Raw genomic sequence first — 20602 nt, 5'->3', positions numbered from 1 at the left:
CCCAAAATTTATTCTGACCACAAGAAATGAAGGCGCCGTGCATAGAACAGAGAGTGAGGAAATTTCAACCAATGGTTAGTGCAGATCGAGACCCATCCCAGGGATGAGCACCAATCCCTGACACTACTACTGACACTCTGTTATGCTTGGAGAAAGGAGTCTAACATGGCTTCCCTCTGAGAGACTCCACTAAGCTGCTGACTCAGACAGAAGCAGACATCCATTAGCCATACCAGGGGTGGTGCTTGGGGACACAGATGGAAGAACAGAATGAAAAGGATTATGGCCTCTAAGGATATAGGCAGTCCACAGGCTTTGTCTTCATGTGGGTACCAAACAACTAGAATTGGGTTTCCCCAAAACATGTTGTATGTAGATGGGACATCTGTTTCTTTAAAATTCATTCATTTATTTACTCATTTTACATCCCAAGATCGGTGCTCCATCTTCAAGGTACGCCAACACCCATTGTCAGGGGAACCCATAAAAAGACAAAGCTATACATTTCCTACCTATGTCCTGGTGGCTCAGGCTCAGTCCATATTCACTCTCTGGTTGGTGGTTCAGTCTTTGAAAAACCCCAAGAGTCCCCATGAGTTGATTCTATTGGTCTTTCTGTGAAGTCCCTCATATTATCTGGGCCTTGATTCTTCACCTGTTTTTTTAAAGACTCCCCAAGCTCCAGCTAATGTTTTGTGGTGAATCTTTACACTTGTTTCTCTCAGGTATAGGGTGGAGTCACAGAGAGGAAAGTTATACTAGGAATCTGTGTGCAAGCATGATAGAATATCTTTAATGTATCAGAGATAGGTGATTGCTCACGCGGTAGGTCTCAATCTGTAATAACCATTGGTTGGACATTCCTTCCATGTCTACTGTTTCTATCTTTGTCTCTGAAGATCTTGTAGGCTGTGTTCACTTTTGATTGAAGGTTTAATGGGTGGGTTTTTTTCCTTGTCACATCACTGTGAGTCATTCCTGGCTACAGAATTGGCAAATTAAGGATCTGTACCCTCATTGCTACAGTCACCCCAATAGACATCCTGGGGACTCGCCTTTCCCAGTTCTCTGGATCTTCCTTGAGATGTGCACCCCACACTTGTGATTTCCATTCTCTTTTCCCTGCTTTCCCTATAACTAATTCCTCCAAAGCCTACTCCCTTCCCTACCTCCCCTCCCATTCAGTTTCCTCCCTCCCTCCATCCTCCTCAATATTTATTATGCTAAATGCATTTTAAAGTCAATATTTAGGAAAAAACACTGAAAAGTGTAGGAAGTATCCCACTCACATGTTGCTAACAGTGGACTGTGCTAGTGGAAATTTGTCTCTACAACCTCTCAGTACTAGAAGTCGTCATAGGCTTCCTATGTGTATAGATATTTGGTCTTTCTCAGACTTCTGGCGCGTTTGGAGACTGATTATAGTCTAATTGCTTATCAGGCCGTATAAATCTGGATATAGATATTTTTTGGATAGTTATCAGATAGTATACAAGCTAGCCAAGACATAATATAGATTTTAAGCCTTTCTCAAGCTGAAATGAAGAACTAAATATTATTTCTAACTGATATAGTAACAGACTGGGTGTTGAATATATCAAATGCTTTATAAATTGTTGAATGGTAATAATCTTACTCAATTGATATATAAATGAAAAGTCTGTTTAACTGAACAAAAAGGGGGAAACATTGTTTACACTGAAGTTATCTGTATTTTGATGCTAATCCACTGCTCTAAGGACAGCTGCCTTGTCCTGTACTCAGAACTCAGGTGAATTCTGCAAAACCACTTTACCGTTAAATTTGTGAAGTACAGGTGAGGGGCAGGTCCAGTATAGAAGGAGGCCTATCATTGGAGGAAGGAAGGATGGGCAGGAAAGAAGTTTGAAGGAAGTAGAAGAGACTAGAGGAAAAAGGAGAGACAGAAAGAGGAGAGGTGAGAAGCCATGGCAGGTGACGTTAAGATTCTGCTCTGTGTATTTACTTGTTGTTATTAATGTTCCAAAGGTATGGATGGTACCAGGCTTGGTATGCTTAAGTGGGCTATTATATCTTATCAATTGGGTCAAAGATTATTTTGTTGTGTGTTCTTTTATGTGAGGATTTGAGTGTAAGAATGTGTGTGGCAGTAAGAGACACTGGGCAGATGAGGTGTAGGGCTGTATTCAACCAAGATATCTAGCAGAGGCTTGGGAAACTACAGTGACAGTGTTAGCGGGGTAAAAGACTACTTTTATTTTTATATTTTTGCAACAGCACATTCACTTCTGTATTTGACGTGCTCTAGGTGTGTCCCAAGGAAAGATCTACATCTGGTTCCAGACAGAATGTGCTTCTTAGGTTTATCAATCTTATCTAGTTTTGGTGGCTGATTTTATATATATATTTAACATGGATTCTGAGCAGCTACGTCAAGAATGTAGAATCCACAAATGCCAATGCCAAATAGAATCGCTCCTGTTTTTTGAGCCTATTAAAGTTGAAGTTTCACTGGACCTCAAGTTCTTCCCTCCCTGTCAATCCTCCTTTATCTTATCTTTGGCCAGAAGAAGAATCATTTTAAAACATCCAAAATGCTGAAATATCACCCTTTGGAACACAGGAAGTTAGATATTACAGAAATGATATCTAATGGGACTACAGAAACATTTTCAATTGTCCCTGCTCTCCTTTTATTTACTCAGGCAGCTATGTATATGCATAAAATAAAAATTTGATAGTTTATCATTTTAAGTAGATACACAATATTTACACTTGCAAATTCACTTTATAGCTTGGCCACCTTTGTTGCCAAAATCATTGCAAAAATCTAGAATTGGTAAACAGAATGTTTGAATACACATACAGGAATATCTATAATGTCCCCTAACAAGGAATGAACAATTAGAAAATGAAATACAAAATTCACTCAGTTAAATGCCTGTAGAGAAAAAAAATGGCCTTTGAGAAAGAGGGAAAATCTAGAAAATTGAACAGTTTGTAACAGGAATGGACCCGGTAATAGAGTTATTATCCAGATGAATCTCCTACAACCCATGTTCCTAGATCTTTTCTACCCAATACAAGCCCCTAACGGACTTGGTCCATTAAGAGCCTGTAACCACTGATGAAGAAAAGAGAAGTTTCCAGCTGTAGAGAGATATAGTACAAAGGTTACCACTGTGTCACAGGAGACTCTCCTGGAATAGGCACCCTTGAATCTGGTCAATATAAGGAAAGCAGGTAGGCCATGGCAGTTCTCAGTGACATCATCATTTGGCCCTCCCTGAAAAATTTATTGTACCCTGGAGAGCAGTAGCTTTTGTGATGTCACAAGGAACTGCATCACAGATATTCCTGCAGTACACCTAGGGAATACTAAATGGCCTCTATTTCAGTACAAACAGTCATTTGGGAGGGAGAACAAAGAGTATGTACATAACAGAAATGAGTAGAAGAATGTTGGCCTTCTGTTTAGTTTAAAAAAATGAAATATGTGGTACATGGGAAAGCACAGTGAGTGCTGTGTAGGGGTTGTGAGGGTTCACCGAACACATAGCCTTGATCTGAGCCTTCCATATATGGGATTCAGGAAGTGCGAACCTCTCAGTAGCATCTGGTTTTCCTTGCTTGTTATGGTTCCTGGGAATCAGAGATTTTTTATCATTAATTTTATTATTCCAAAAGTCAGGTGTTGGGACAGGTATAGTGTTTTTTTTTTTTCTGAGAGCCCATGCCTTTTATTTTTTCCCCCAAAAGGAAAAAGACCTAAGGAGGAAGGGAAAGACAAGTATTGTATGCTCAGCTCAGAGTAATCTCCTCCAGCTTTGGATTCCTATAGTACAGTTTCTGTCTGACACTGACATCTGGGAGAGAGAAACGCTTCTATTTGAAACTTCATCACCTCATTCTTTCCACTAGTGTTATGCTGACTACCATTCCCTGACAGTGTCCCTCTAGATTTCTGAATCAATATGTCTGATTACCTTGCAGTTTTATTTACTTATATTTCTTTGATTTTTTTTTAATTTTTAAGTTAATTTTAATATTTTTTGGATATTTCTATATCTACATTTTAAATGTTTTTTTCCTCTCCCAGTATCCTCTCCATAAGAGACCTGAACGTTTCCCTTCCTTTACATTTAAACCCCCCTTACTGCCCCTCGACATTTCCTTGAACTGGGAGTCAAACCTAGGGAGAACCAAGGGCCTCTCCTTCCTTTGGTGTCCAACAATGCAATCCTCTGCTACATATGCAGTTGGACCCATAGGTCTGCCCATGTACAGTCTTTGAATACCTGTATAGTACCAGAATGTTCTTGTTCATTGTCATTGTTCTACTGATGGGGTAGAGCATCTTCAGCTCTAGTAAACCTTTCTCAAAATTTACCAAGAAGAGGTCCATTTACAAATCTCTGGTTTGCCACTGGCACTCACTTGTGTAAATAACATGCTCTAGCTGTGTCTCTCAGGAAATATATATAACCTGTCCCTGGAATCATGCACTTCTTAGCTTCATTAAACTTAATCATATCTAATTTTGGTGGCTGATCTATCTATCTATCTATCTATCTATCTATCTATCTATCTATCTAGTTATCTATCTAGATATCTATTCTTGTCTCTGTCTCTGTCTCTGTCTCTGTCTCTGCATATATATATATATATATATATATATATATGGTGGCTTCTACATCTATGAAATTATGTGAAATTTTAATATGGATTCTGTGCTCCTAGGTGAAGAATGGAGTATCCACAAATGACAATACCAAATATACTCCCTCCTGTTCTTATGATCCTATTGAGGTTGAGGTTTTACTGGAACTCAAGCCATTCTTTTCCCTTCTCATCATCCTGTATCTATTGTTTGGCTTGAAGAAAGTATCATTGTAAAACATCCAAAAGCCTGAAGTCTCACCCTTGGAACACAGGAAGGTAGATATTAAAGAAATGATATCTAATGTGACTACAGAACTGCATTCTATTGTCCATGCTGTCCTTTTATTTACTGATGTCAGGTAATTTCTGCATTAAATAAAAGTTTGGGCGTTTATCATTTGAAGTAGGTACACAATATTTACACTATTAAATTCACTCTTTAGCTTGGCCAGCTTTGTTGCGAAAATCATTGCAAAAAACTAGATTTGGAAAACAGAATTATTGAGTACACATTCAGGAATATCTATACAGTCCCCTATCAAGGAATTAACAATTAGAAAATGAAATACATAATCCACTCATTTTAATATCTGTAGGGAAACAATGCCCTTTGGGAAACAGATAGAACTTAGGAAATTGAACTGTTTGTCACAGGAATGGACCTGGTAATAAAATTATCCAGAAGGCTCTCCTACATCCCATGTTACTAGGTATTTTCTACACATGCCAAGACCCTGAATAACTTTGTCCATTCAGAGCAGGTAACCACTCATAAAGCAAAGGGAACTCTCTAGCATTAGAGAGATGTTCTGCATAAATGTTTCCACTGTGTCAAAGGAGACACTCCTGGAAAGGGCACCCTAGAATCTGGTCAATATAAAGAAAGATCTTTAGCAGGTAGGCCATGGCAATTCTCAGGGATAATGTCATTAGGCCGTATCTAAAAAATCTCTTGCAACCTAGAGAGCCCTAGCTTCTTCTGTGATATCAAAAGTAATGTCGTGACTGCAGCTGCCTCTCAGACGTTCCTTTAGTACCTCTAAGGTTTATTAATTGGCCTTTATTTTAGTTTAAACAGCTATTTAGGAGGGAGAACAAATAGGATGTAGATATCAGAGATGGGGGGAAGGAATTTGGCCTAATGTTTTAGTTTAAAAAACGAAGAAATACATGGTACATGGGAAAGCTCTGGGTACTGTGTAGGGGTTGTGAGGGGACACTGAACACATCGCCTTGATCTGAACCTTCAACATATTGGATTCAGGAGGTGAGAGCCTCTCAGTTGCATCTGCATTTCCTTGCTGGTTATGGCTCCTGGAAGTCAGAGATTTTTTATTATTAATTTCTTTATTCCAAAAGGCAGGGTTTCGGAAGGGTTCAGTTGTTTTTCTGAGAGCTCATGACTTTCATTATTTTTCTCCATAAGAAAAAGTTCCTAAGGAAGGAGTGATGACAAGTATTGTATCCTCTGCTCAGTGTAAATTCCTCCTTGCTTTGGATTCCTATAGTGCACTTTGTTTCTGACACTGATATCTGTGACAGAGAAGTGCATCTAGCTGCGACATCATCATCTCAGTCTTTCCACTAGTATTACTCTGATTACAATTCCCTGACAGGTACCCTTTAAATATCTGGGTCGATACGTATGATTCCTTGACAATTTTCTTTTCTTTTACTTATATCATTTTTTAAGCAATTTATTGCTTTTTTAATTGGATACTTCTATATTTTCTTTTCAAATATAATTTCCTTTCCCAGTTTCCTCTCCAAAAGAGCCCTGACCTGTCCAATTCCCCTTTTTCTATAACCCCCTTACTGCCTCTTGACATTCCGTTGAACTGGGAATCAAACCTAGGGTGGACCAAGGGCCTCTTCTTCCATTGTTGCTCACCAAGACCATCTTCTGATACATATGGAATTGGAGCCATTGGTCTGTAATGTGCAGTCTTGAATGTTGATTTAGTACCAGAAAGGTTTCGTTCATTGGCATTGTTCTTATGGGGATTAAAGCCCCATTCAGATCTTGTAATCCTTTCTCAACATTTACCAACAAGAAGTCCATTTTCAGTTCAGGATTTGCCGTTATCATTTAACACTGTATTTCACATACTCTAGCTGTATCTCTCAGGAAAGGTCTATATCTGTTCCTGGCATAATGCACTTCTTTTTTTTTTTTTTTTTTTTTTTTTTTTTTTTTTTTTTTTTGCTTCTTTTTTTCGGAGCTGGGGACCGAACACAGGGCCTTGCACTTCCTAGGCAAGTGCTCTACCACTGAGCTAAATCCCCAGCCCCCATAATGCACTTCTTAGCTTCATCAATTTTATATCATTTTGGTGGCAGATGTATATATATACATACTTTTGGTGGCTCCTACAACTAGGTGGTTAGGTGGAATGTTAACATAGAATCTTCCCAACTAGGTAAAGAATGTAGAATTCAGAAATGACAATGTCAAATGGACTCCATCCTGTATTATGAACATATTGAATTTGAGGTTTTACTGGTGGTAATGCCATTCTTCTCTCTGCCTATCCTCCAGTATCTAAGGTTTTTACTTAAGAAAGAATAATATTAAAACATTCAAAACCCTGAAGTCTGGCCATGGGAACACAGGAAGATAGGTAGTACAGAATTAATATCAAATGGGACTAGAGAACCGAATTCTATAGTCCATGTTGCCCTTTGTGTTGCTGATGTCTGGTAATTTTTAGATGAAATAAGCATTTAGGAGTTTATCATTTGAAGTCAGTACACAGTATTTACACCATTATGCTCAGTCTATAGCTAGGCACAATTTGTTGCCAAATCATTGTAGAAAATGGAATTGGAAATCAATATATTTGAGTACACTTTCAGGAATATTTATGAAATGCCCTGTCAATGAAAGTACAATAAGAAAGTAAGTAAATATAATATTCATTTAATTACAGGACTGTAGGGAAAATACTGGCCTTTGTGATACATAGATAACCAAGAAAATTGAACTCTATGTCACTGGAATGAACCTGGGAATAAAAATATTATCTAGAAGAACCTCCTACACTAGATGTTCCTTAAACTTTTCTACCCATGCCAAGGCCCTTATTAACTTTTTTCATCCCAAGCATGTAACTGCTTAAAAAATCAAAGAGAAATCTCTAGCTTAAGAGAGATGGAGTATGTAAAGGTTTCCACTGTGTCACAGGAGACATACATGGAATGGGCACCCTCGAATCTGGTCTATGTAAGGAAAGCTGTTTAGCAGGTATACCATTGAACTTCTCAATGACATAATCATTAGGCCCTCCCTGAAACATCTCTTGTAACCTGGAAAGCCCTAGCTTCTGTGATGTCACAATATTGTTGTGACTGAAACTCCCTATCAGATATCACTTCAGTACCTCTAGTGTTTACTAATTGAATTCTAATTCAGAGTAAACAGCCATTTTGGAGTGAAAGCAAAGAGGATGAAGAGATCAGAGATGGGGAGAAGGATGCTGACTTCTTTCTTGATATAAAAAAAGGAAGAAATACATGGTCCTTGGGAAAGCTCAGTGAGTCATTGGTACAGATTGAATGGGATGGCTGAAGAGACAGCCTTGATCTGAGCCTTCAATATAAGGGTAACAGAAGCTGGGAGCCTCCCAAAAACATCTGGACTTCCCTGTTATTATAGTTCTTGGAAGTCAGAGAATTTTTATCATTTATTTCTTTATTTCAAAAGCCAAGTGTTGGGAAGGGCACAGTTGTTTTCCTGAGATCTCATAGCCTTTATTCTTTTTGTAAAAAAGAAAGTGTCCTAAGGAAGATAGGATTGACAAGTATTGTGTCCTCTTCTCAGAGTAAACTCCACCATGCTTTGGATACCTATGCTGCCGTTTGTGTCTGACACTGATATCTGGGAGAGAGAAGTGCTTCTGTTTGAGACTTCATCATGTCAGTCTTTCCACTAGTTTTACTCTGAATACCACTTTGGATTTCCGAGTCAATATATGTGATTAATTGTCAGTTTTCTTTCTTATCTTTCATTATATTTACTCTTTAGCAAATTTTATTGTTTTTTTTAACTGGTTGTTTCTATATTTAAATTTAAAATATTATTTCCTTTCCTAGATTCCTGCCCTTGAGATCCATATCTGTTCCCTTTTCTTCTTTTCAAACCCCCTTTTCTGCCAATTGACATTCCCTTGAACTAGGAGACAAAGCTAGGGAGGACAAAAGGCTTCTACTCCCATAGTGCCCAACAATGATGGGGAGAAGGAACCTGGCCTTCTGCCGTGGTATTAAAATAAGAGAAAAATACGTCGTCCTTAGGAATGCTAAGTGCATACTTCATACGTGTTGACTGGAGTAACTAAAGAGATAGCCTTGATCTGAGCCTTCACCATATGGGAATCAGGAGCTGAGAGCTCCTCAGAAGCATCAGTAATTCCAAGTTCTTATGGTTCCTGGAAGTCAGAGTGTTTATATCATTCATTGCTTTATTCCAAAAGTCAAGTTTTGGGAACAGTACAGTTGATTTGCTGTGACCTCATGGCCTTTTTTTTTTTTTTTTTTTTTTTTTTTGTCCAAAAGAAAGACGTCCTAAGGAAGAAGGGAAAGACAAGTATTGTGTCCCTAGCTCAGAGTAAACACCTCCATGCTTTGGATTCCTATAGTGCAGTTTTTATCTGACTCTGATATTTGGGAGAGAGATGTGCTTCTAGTTGAGACTTCATCATCTCTGTCTTTCCACTAGTATTACTCTGAATACCACTTTAGATTTTCGAGTCAATGGGTTTGATTAGATGACTGTTTTCTTATCTTTTATATCTTGAGTTTATTTATTTTTTAGCAAATTTAATTGCTTTTTTTAAACTAGATGTTTCTCTATTTACCTGTAAAATATTATTTTCTTTCTAATTTTCCTTCTTATAAAATCCCTACCTATTCACTATCCCTTCTTTAATGACACTTTCTGCCCCTTGACAATCCCTTGAACTATAAGACAATTCTGGGTTTGATCAAGGGCTTCTCCTTCCATTAGTGTCCATTAAGATCATCATCTGCCACATATCCATTTAGAGAAATTGGTCTGTCCATGTAAAGTCTTTGAATATTGGTCTAGTACCAGGAAGTTCTGGTTCATTGGTACCGTTGTTGTTATGGTGTTGAAATCACCTTCAACTCTTGTAATCCTTTCTCAAAATCTACCAACAAGAGGTCCGTTTTCAGTTCACTGGTTTGCCACTAGCATTCACTTCTGTAATTGACATGCTCTAGCTATGTCTCTCAGGAAATATCTACATCCAGGTCCTGGTAAAATGCACTTCTTAGCTTCATCAATCTTATTTAATTTGGTGGCTGTTATATATACTTTTAGTGACTCCTACAATTATGAAGTTAGGTGGAATTTTAACATGGATTCTGCGCAAATAGGTCAAGAAGGTAGAATCCACAAATGGCATTGCCAAGTAGACTCTCTCCTGTTCTTATGAACCTATTGAAGTTGAGGTTTCACTGGTCCAGAAGCCATTCTTCTTTGTGATCATCCTCCTCTACCTTCTGCTTGGCCTTAAGAAAGAAACATGGTAAAACATCCTAAACAATTAAATCTGGGCCTGAGACACTAGAATGTAGATATTTTTGCAGATGATATCAAAAGTGACTAGAAAAGAAAATTCTATGCTCCATATGGTCCTTTTTTAACTGATATCTGGAAATTTTGGATAAAATATAATTTTGGAGTTTATCGTTTGATGTCGCTACACCATATTTACTGTTATACTCAGTCTATTGCTGTGCGCCTTTGTTGAGAAATCGTTGCAAAAAAGGATTTAGAAATTAGAATGTTTGAGTACACATTCAGGAACATTTATAAAATCACCTATCAAGGAATATACAGTAAGAAGTGAAATACAGTATTCATTAAAACTAAAGGTCTGTAGGGAAAATACTGGCCTTTGTGATACAGAGAAATCCTAGAATTTGAACTGTATTTCACAGTAATGTACCTAGGAATAAAATATTATCTAGAAGAATCTCCTACACTCCATGTTCCTAAATCTTTTCTACCCATGCCAGGTCCCTGACCAAATTTCACCATTTAGAGCATGTAACCACTAAGGAAGCAAAGATAAGTTTGTAGATTTAGAGAGATGGAGTTCGTAAAGGTTTCCATTGTGTCACAAGAGACATACCAGGAAAGGGCACCCTTGTATCTGGTTCATGTAAGGAAGCTATTTAGCAGGTAGGCTTTTTCCGTGATGTCACAAGTGTTGTTGTGACTGCAACTCCCTTTCAAATATTCCTTCAGGACCTCTAGAGTTTACTAACTGGCCTGTAATTCAGAAAAACGAGCCATTGGGGAGTGAGAAGAAAGAGGATGAAGAGATCAGTGATGGGGAGGAGGAAGCTGGTCTTCTGACTTGGTGTCAAAAAAAAAGGAAGAAATATGTGGTCCTTGGGAAATCTCAGTGAATCCTTGGTAGGGGTTGAGTAGGATCACTGAAGAGATAGATTGGATCTGAGCCTTACACATATGGGAATCAAGAGCTGTGAGCCTCTCCGAAACATCTGGACTTCGCAGTTCTTATGCCGCTGGAAGTCAGAGATTTTATATCATTCATTTCCTTACTCCAAAAGCCAAGTATTTGGATGGTCACAGATGTTTTCCTGAGAGCTCATGGCATTAATTCTTTTCATAAAATATAAAAAGGTCCTAAATAATAAAGGAATAGAAAGTATTGTGTCCTCTGCTCAGAGCAAACTCCCCCATGCTTTGAATACCAATAGTGCAGTTTGTTTCTTACACTAATATCTGGGAGAGTGAAGTCCTTCTAGTTGAGACTTCATCATCTCAATCTTTCCACTAGTATTTCCACTGAATAACATTTAAGTTCTGAGTCAATTGGTGAGATAAGCTTTCATTTTTCCTTTCTTTTCTTTCTTTCTTTTTTAAAAATTTTTTAGCAAAACTCTCAAATATCATCCTGGGTGACGATGTAGATTAGACCCATCAGATGAAATGAAGAATTGAAAAACTCTCCTGGGGATGAAAATGGTAAGGAAATCACATTGATGTATCATAAATGCAGTGCCAAGAGCAATATTAATACTAGTCTGGGGAGATGCTGCCTTTATCAGAGACCACAGACCTTTAGTTTAGAATGATTCAGTACTAAACTGGGAGTGGAAAATGATGGTTGATATGGTTCTAACAGATCTCATAACATTAAAAAGGGTCTCTTCCAGATCAGAGAATGATTATTGTAAAGCAACTTCCAGAATAAACTTATGAGACCCACCATCAGCCTGTGAAATAATGTGCGAAAGAAGAAATTAGTGTCTCTTCAGGGACAAACTGTTGCTTTCAAACAAACAGTAAAGTGTCCATTCTATGAATGATACATAGATATATACACATTATAGCAGGATGAATACAGAGTTTCTTCAGGTCCATGAAAGAGGTATTCAGCTGTTGACCTGGCTCAGCAATAAAGTTATTTTTTGCCAACTCATGAGACCTGAGCTCCTTCACTAGGAGATCCATGATTGAAGGAAAGAACAACTTCAGACAACTTGTCTCAGATTTTTATGTAGTTCAGATTTCCTGGTCTTGGTCCTCAGAAGGAAGGACATCTTGTTTTTCAATTCTTGTTCATCCTATAATCCTTCTCTCTGATGCACTAATGCAAATAAATTAGGGTGCATTTCATTGATAGATTACAATTGATATTTTAATTCTGTTGCCAAGAACTATAGAAAATAAGAAGGGCTGTATCAAAGCATCCTTTGAAAGTCAGACTACGGGAATGTGTCCATTGGAAATTTGTAACTGAGCTGAAACTCTTACTAGAGACAAACTGCCATAAAAGGTCTTCTCTAGATACCTGGTGTAGTAGTTGGTGTTCCCAACAGATAGTAAAGGATGAATCTCTCTGTATAGAGGAATCTGATTGTTCAAAATGATCACAGACTATGGACCACATAATTTAACAATGGCTGACTATTTGTAAACTCCTAGAATCCATTAGTTTATTAGTCCAAAAGGCTTGGTGTCTCATCTGGTCATAAGTATATGGATAAATTTTCAGTATGCAGGTTCTAATGTATGTGAGGGTTTGGTAGCATTGTGAGTGCAAACATGAAAAAGTAAAAGCTTCATTCTTCCATGTTTTCTATGGGGATTCAAATAAAAGGCATAGTTAAGAATAGACTGGGATTGCCATTCTCAAACAGACCAGTATCTTCAACTGAACATTCATTTCTGGGAAGCTGCACGCTGTCAGAATGGCTCAGGTGTATGTGAACTGCAAGATCTAGTCTGGGAAGGCAGTCCTGTTCATCAATCACACCTGCCACTATTACAGAAACACCCAAGACATCCTCAATCAACTTTTTTGGACACATGGTCTTCTGGGATTCGAAGAGATTAGATCTACTAACAACAACAATGCGATTCAAGATTACTTACAACAGGTCACTGGAGTGAGAATAGTTCCTTGGATCTTTAAAGGTAGAGAAAGACTGCATAGGTAGTCACAGTGATCTAATCTCCCTGCAACAGAAAGAGAATATAATGATGTTGCTGAAGCAGTTTGGAGCTCTGCAGTTATAAAAGGGATGGCTGTAAAAGCCCATGCTGACAGCAGACATTCAACCATGCTGAGAGTTGAAGTGCATCACAGATGATTTCAGTATTTTCTTAGGATTGGGATTTAGAACAAATTGGCTTTTATTCTATTCCTCAGTGCAAAAAATCTGTTGCTGTTTGCCTCAACCCATGGAGTAGGGAAACTTAAGAGGCAACAGAGGTTTGATTTTCCAGTCTTCATGTTCTGACATGTCTCTACCTCTAAGTCCATGTTTCACAATCCAGATCATTTAAATCTCCAGGGAATCAGTTACTGTTTGCCTACCATGCTGGTCTTCTGAAGTCATTTTACAGAAGTCCACTTCCTAGTAATTATTAAAGCAATGAATATTATGAAGTTGTTTATGATCTACACACAGGCCTTTCATGCCCCAAGCATGTACCATCCCACATCTGCCTTGGCAACTCTCAGCCAGTGTTTTAACCTATTCATCCAACAACCCACAGAAGTCCACACTTGTATGAGGATGTTGTTTGAAAAACTAATGAATAGCTTTAGCATGGTTGTTCTTCACTGTAGCCATATTAACACAGACGGCAGAGTATATGATGCATTCAGCTCTGTTTGTCGTGTTTAATTGCCCATAAAGTCCCAAACAGCTCTGAGTTGATTGTGTCAGAGTACGAGCAAAGTCAAATATAAAATGCAAAATTTCAGAACTCTCCTTCCAAGGCTGTTTGTGAAAGAAGTTGTTCGCAAAACACTGTCCTAATAAATTTATTCCATTCTCACTTTGATATTTTGATTTGATGTCTTGAAATGACATTTAATTATCATTGAAATGCAGGTTCTCTCTATGGTCTCTAGTGAGAAGGATTCATTTTTCAAAGGGATGTATCTGCAGATGCCTGAAAAAATAAATATAAAGAATAGATCTTGATAAAATTCTAGGGTAAAGATGCAACATCCTACTCCAAAGATCCATATAAGAAGCACATTTGACATTGACCTTATATTATTAAGAAATTCTTCACATATTCCCTCTATCATTGGGGATTAAATAATCTCAGATGAATAGTTGACAAACAAGAATAGCCTTTAGAATCATTTTACCCTCTTCACTAATAGTTTTTAGCAAATAGAACACTAAAAGATCACATAGAAGAAATGGTTATAATCAAAAGATACATGTGGGTCAGCTTTAACTCTCATGGTCAAGGTCAATTTGGACACGCTCATTGTGGTCATGGATTGCTCTCATAAGACTCTGCAGAAGGTTTTTCCTATTGCCTCAGTGTAAGCTCCAGGAAGACCAAGCTACCAGAGCTGATCAGGTTCCCTTAGAATGCACTTGAAAGCCACATACGCTGAGGAACTTTTGATGTGCTTTAGCTCTATTGTCAAGTTTTTTAAGCCTCTAACAAATAGCAAGCTGTCCTTTTTACTCCCTCCTCAACACCTCTAAATGAGCCCTAGCTCAATTGCTCAGTTTCATTGGTCATAGCTCAGCACCCCAATATGCCCTCATCTTACTGTGTTTCTAACATCCTGCCTGCTACACCAATGGCCACTCCATACTAGATCTCACATGACTGGTAGCTATTACTCCACCCTTAAATCCTTTCTTCACCCTTGTGTCTACTAGCCTGTTTGCAGGAATACTAGATATTCACACAACTGATTGGCCAAGAGCATCTTTATTGAACTATACAGAATCAATTTTGGAACAGGACCTTCAGTGTTTGCAGGAAGATTCCCGATCTAAGAATCAAAACGTGACCAAACAAGACTCAATCCATATCTCTGGTTTTGGGAGGGAGATAGAGCAATTAGAATTTCAGAGTTGAAATTCAAATAATTATAATATATTTATAGTATTAATTATGCCAAGATAAAAGGATCCAAAAAGTGGAAATGGGCAACATTAAAGGCAAGAGAAATTCCCTAGTACAGCAAACAATGTGGACGTGGTAGAAAGACTGGGTTCTTCCCAGCCATCTGAATTTGAACTTGAAATTCTTCTGATCACTTCTTGATCTCTGTATGTACAAATAACAAAAAGAAAAAGAAAACATAATTAAACAAAAAAACAAACAAAATGAAACAAAAAGCAAAAGCAAAACCGAATCAACCCCAATCCTAAAAGAAGAAGACCGAGTGAAGATTGTTTGAGGTCCTCATTTTTAACTACACTACAAACCACCAATAGCTTTCAATGCAAAAATTGTTCATTATTTTATTTGAAACTTCTCTTTGGGTCCAAGGAACAAGGTTTATAAGCTGCAAAAACAGGAAACAGAAACAAATAATACTGTAGAGCTCACCACTGTTATTACTATGGTGACTGTGGGCAATGCGGAAAATACTGCTGTTTGACAATGGGTCTTATGGATTTCTATATGCTGGCAATATCTATGACTCTGAAATGAGTTAGAGTCATCACCAAATCATGAATAAATGAACTGTTCCTTTTGTTTGGATTACAAGATATGGCAACCAGTTGACTGACTATGATTTGTATTTTGTACCTAGCCTCTGTGGTAAAGCTAAGGCTTCTGATGGAAAATCCTCCACCAAATACTCGATGTTCAATGGTGCTGCCAGCCAAAATCCATTTCCTGAGGCTACTTTTCAATCTCCAGAAGAGGTTTCAAAATGTCAAACTTAACAATATTTTATTTGTAGCTTTGTCTTGTCACTTTTATTTTAAATAATGTGTGATTTCTGGCATAATTCCTTCTAATTTCTTCCTCACATAGAACTTCACTTTTGACCTCAAATTCCATTCATGAAGGGGTACTCTTACCTTGCATTGACTAAGTTTTCTATTTTCCTTTTATGGCTTACTGTGATTGCTTATTGTGGCTGTCTAAACAATGCATTATTGAGCAACTGACTCCATCAGAATGGCTTGTAGGCATCAGTGTATTGCATTTTCTTGATGGCTAGTTTATGTATGGGGACTTTGCCCACTGTGGATGGTACCAGAACTAGTAAGCTGAGGAGGTTATAGAGAAAATGTAGCTGAGCAGATTAATAAGCAGAGTTCCTCTTTCATTTCATGCTGCTGCCTTGTGTTCTTTTCTTGGATTCCATTGATTATGAACTGGAACTTGTGTTGTGAATAAAACCTTCAATTTCCCACATTGGCACTTTATATTTACTAAAACATAGTAGTACTAACTAGAACATTTGGCATTTTCTTGAGATCTGATCCGATAGTCCATCCTCCTGCTGGTATGTAACCTCACTTTTAAAACAATAAATCAATCCTGGACGCTCCAATCTTTTGAAATATTTACTCTGCCAACAACATCATATGTATGTAACTCTTACTTTTTTTAATCTCATGATATTTTTCCTCCCTCTTTATTTCTCTTTAAAATTATCTCCCTAGACATGTTAGCACTTTGTATTTTAAAGTTGTCCTCTGTCCCATAGCAGAATAATTATAGTCAAATTCTTGAGTTTCGTAAAAGTAGGTGATTTATTGTAGTAAAATTTTCTAATCAATATTTATTGCATTAACTTTTTAATTAATCAAAAATTGACATTATTATATTATCTACTTATCCTTAAAACTATAAAAGATTTGATTTATTCAAGTCTTTAAGGTTCTTCAGAACATCAGCTGGAACGTTCTTATATATATATTCTGGATGGATCATGGTTACTTCATATGTCTTCTAACTAATATTATGCTTTAAAACTATGCTAATCTACGGTATTTTGTTATATACTTTAAGAGTGTTTCAAGTGGAATATTTCCTTGATTTCCCTCCTATGGTTTGAAATTGGAAAACAGGAAAGATAACGTGTTTTGAGTGTTCACTTTGAATTCTACTATTTTATGAATGTATTTTCAGCTTTAAGAAACTTAATCTTTCAGAGAACAATTGTCTCTATTCAGGATCACTTCTAGGTAATTCATAGTGCTCTTTGCATTTTAAATATTTTATCCACAATATTTTATTTTATATTTTCAGATTATTGTGAGGGGAATTTTACCTATATTTTCTCACAGTATGGTTTGGATTGGCATAAATGAAGGCTCAGGAATTATGTGTGTTCGTATGATATTCTACTTTTATGACCATATTTTTCAGTCTTAAGAGACTGACACATTTTTAGAGTTTTTAAAATGGTATCATGACATCTGCAAATGAGACCAATTTGATTTCTTCATTTTTTCTTTTGTATTCCTGGATCTTCTTCAGTTGTCATATTGTTCTAGCTAAAATTACAAATACTGTAATATATAGGTATGAAACCAGTGTATATACTTGTCTTCTTCCTGCTTGTAGTAGAACTGCTTTGAATTTTTCTCTCTTTAGCACGATGCTTGTGGTGGGCTTCTTGTACCTTGCCTTTACTATGTTGAACTATATCCTCCATACTTATAGCTTCCCCAAGACTAATCAAACTTGTAAGTCTGGGAATTGGAGAAAGCTTACCTGGTTGAAGATTATTTTTTAATGTTGTCTTGAATCTGTTCACAAGTATTTTATTGAGAATATGTGTGTATAGGTGCAAATTAGTGTGTGATAACTTCCTCTCTTTCTGCCAGTCTTCTGTAACTCTTTTTTCCTGTCGCTTCCAACCCTGACCAGCAGGAAAGGTGTGACACAATGATGTTCTTCCCAAAGCAGTTTATTCAGGAACCCTTTTTCTGCAAGCCAGAACAATGTCTCCATCCAGCCCCCGAGCCCACTCCCTTATATGCGCCCTCAACCACCTCAACCGTCCAGTCTGCATAACCTCCATTCATAGGTCCACGTCACATGGCCGGATCAATCGTCATGGTGCACCGGTGCAGCTCTCATGATGGGGCATGGCTTAATTTCACGTGCTGGTCGGGAGACAGGGTAGCAGTCCCAAGCTCCATCTTGGGATTTCCGCTAAACTCGCTTCCCACAGTAAATCACGAATGCTTTAAAAATATTCTAGATTTGGGACTGTAAATCTAAATAGTCTGAGTTTTCTCCATGTTTCCTATATTCTCTTTCATTTTATTAATTCAAACCTTTCATTACCTAACATGGCCAGAGGGTATGACGATCTTGTTAATACCTTCCAAGAGTGACCTCTTCCTTTCTTTCATTATATAGTTGTCTACATTTTATTGATTTCAGCCATAATGAGTTGGATACACATGTTATACCCCTTCCCCAAGGCTAAAAAGCCATCCTGAAACAAGGTGCAAAGAGAGTGTAGGTGCCCAAATTGTGGATGGGATCAGACATGAAGCGTCTTCTGGATACAAGAAGTGCTGCCCTCATGTCACATAGCAGCTGTGGCTTCCTACACAGCTTCAAGCCAGTCAACAGTCAATAATCCAGTGAAAAGACCTGAAAGCTGCTATAACTACCTGACATACTATGGACAGTTAGTGTCTTCTGTTGGAGGGTTGAAAAAATATTAGTAAGGGTTTATTATAGAGTTATTAAACACTATTTTAATGAAGAAGATATACACAGGTAGGATTCAAAGAAATAGAGTGATATGTGTAAAATAAATGGAAAAATATCAAAATTCATTGGTGGAAATTCTCAAAGAGTAAAATATATAAACTATATTCCTCAATATTATGTATATAGAAAATGTTTTATTATATAGGGATATTTAATGAAGCTACGTTATGGTTTCTGTTGGTTACAACAGATCTGCCAATTCTGTGAGTTTAATGAGTGCATTTTGTAATTTTATCTTAATAAGTTTAAAGTGGTTTTTTTCAAAAATAGTAAGCTTTATTTCCATGTACATGTTCAACAACGGGCTTCTATAAATCATATTATAAAAACCAAAACACTATATATCAAGAAAACATAATTATATTGGGCTACATATCTAAACAAAATATTCAAAAGTGAAGAAACTCAAGTGACTAAGAATCGAAAGTGAAATATTTATCATCCTTATACATTACTGAAATGCAAATCAAAATTATTCTGAGATTTTTTTCCTCCCTTTCTGAAAATTTAGTTTTATAACACATGAGTCAACTTTTGTTTCTTGTGTTGTGGAGGGAGTGGAACATTCCTATTCTCCTGGTGGGGATGCAAACTTGTACAGCAACTTTGGAAATCAATATGATGTTTCTACAGGAATGCAGAAATGGAAATAACTCGAGGAAAATATATCCAAATGTTGATTCATCCTAGTATAGAAACCCTTGAATATTTGGTAATGTTCAAGTTGTTCCTTAACAAATGAATGCATAAAGAAAATGTGGTGCTTTTAACAGATTGGAATGGGAAAGCATGTAATTTTCAGGACAATGAATGTATTTTGTGAGAGTCATCATAGATGAGATAATCCAGATCAAAAAAGAAAAATGGGATACATTTTCACTTTAATCTGAATGTTAAGTCTCCACACTGTATTGCTATGATTACTTTATTGTAAATGTCAAGGGATGTGGTCCAGACTGTCCTCACTTTGGCATTTACAAATGTACTTATGGATTGCAGAGGAACACTGTCAGGAACGGGAATGTCACATTTGAAGAAAGAGGGAAGAGGATGACAATGGAGGGAATATAGAGATGTACAGTTAAATTAGGAGACATTTGAGGCATTGAATGGAAACCTAATGAAACAGAAATAAAAAATATTTTTTTTATTTTTTTTTGTCGAGGTAACTAAAGATTTATAGCCATAAGGACAGAAAATAAAACATTGATTGGGTATATCTATGTGAATTTTCAATAATAAGAAACTCACAAAAATTATGGATTTCAACTTTCAATAAACCTATAGTATAGATAATGAAATATATATTCCTTAATGAGACAGATGTGAATATCTCTGTTGTAAACATAAATGTATTATATTATATACATTATATGTGTAAAATAATCTATTTTTTATTTACATTTCCAATGTCATTTCCCAAATTGGTCTTCCTTTCTTGAAACCCCTAAGCTATTCTGATCCTCATTTTTCTAATATTGTGCTACCCCATCTACATGACCACATCCCCCTTCTCTGGGATATGAAGTCTCCACAGGACCAATTGCCTCCCTTCCCAGATATGGCAGATGAGGCAGTTGTATTCCACATATGCTCTGATATCTATGTAGCAGAAGTCTTGGACTGGACAAAGCATACTCTAGGAGATGGAAAATTTCCTGAACATCTGAAGAGAAAACTTAATGGATACTTTTGTTCTTCATATTGGGTTCCAATCCCCTCCAGATCCATAATTCATTCCCCTAACTCTTCTTTTGTGGCTGTCAGGTGTTGTCAAATGCTTAGGTTTTTTGCATCGGTCACAGTCAGGAGATGGCAGAGCCCCTCAGAGGGGAGACATATTAGAGTCTTATCTGCAAGCACATCTTGATTTCAGGAATAGTCTGAGGATTTGGAGTCTGTGGATGAAATTGATCTTCTGGTTGGGTGGTCTCT

The 20602-nt window shown here is 37.1% G+C and overlaps 1 long non-coding RNA gene across 7 annotated transcripts in view; it reads left to right on the top strand.

The window, feature by feature from the left end:
* LOC134484642 (uncharacterized) overlaps positions 1–20602 on the top strand; it is a 203943-nt gene that overhangs the window by 76567 nt on the left and 106774 nt on the right. For all 7 annotated transcript variants that reach the window (XR_010062208.1, XR_010062202.1, XR_010062206.1 and 4 more), the window contains 2 exons: positions 4720–4917; positions 11572–11662. This is a non-coding gene — a long non-coding RNA (uncharacterized LOC134484642). The remainder of the gene's footprint in view (positions 1–4719; positions 4918–11571; positions 11663–20602) is intronic.

The sequence above is a fragment of the Rattus norvegicus genome (assembly GCF_036323735.1).
Source record: "Rattus norvegicus strain BN/NHsdMcwi chromosome Y unlocalized genomic scaffold, GRCr8 chrY_unlocalized_21, whole genome shotgun sequence".
NCBI classification, from domain to species: Eukaryota; Metazoa; Chordata; class Mammalia; order Rodentia; family Muridae; genus Rattus; species Rattus norvegicus.
The sequence above is the reverse complement of the archived record's forward strand: the minus strand, read 5'-3'. Positions and strand labels throughout refer to the sequence as shown.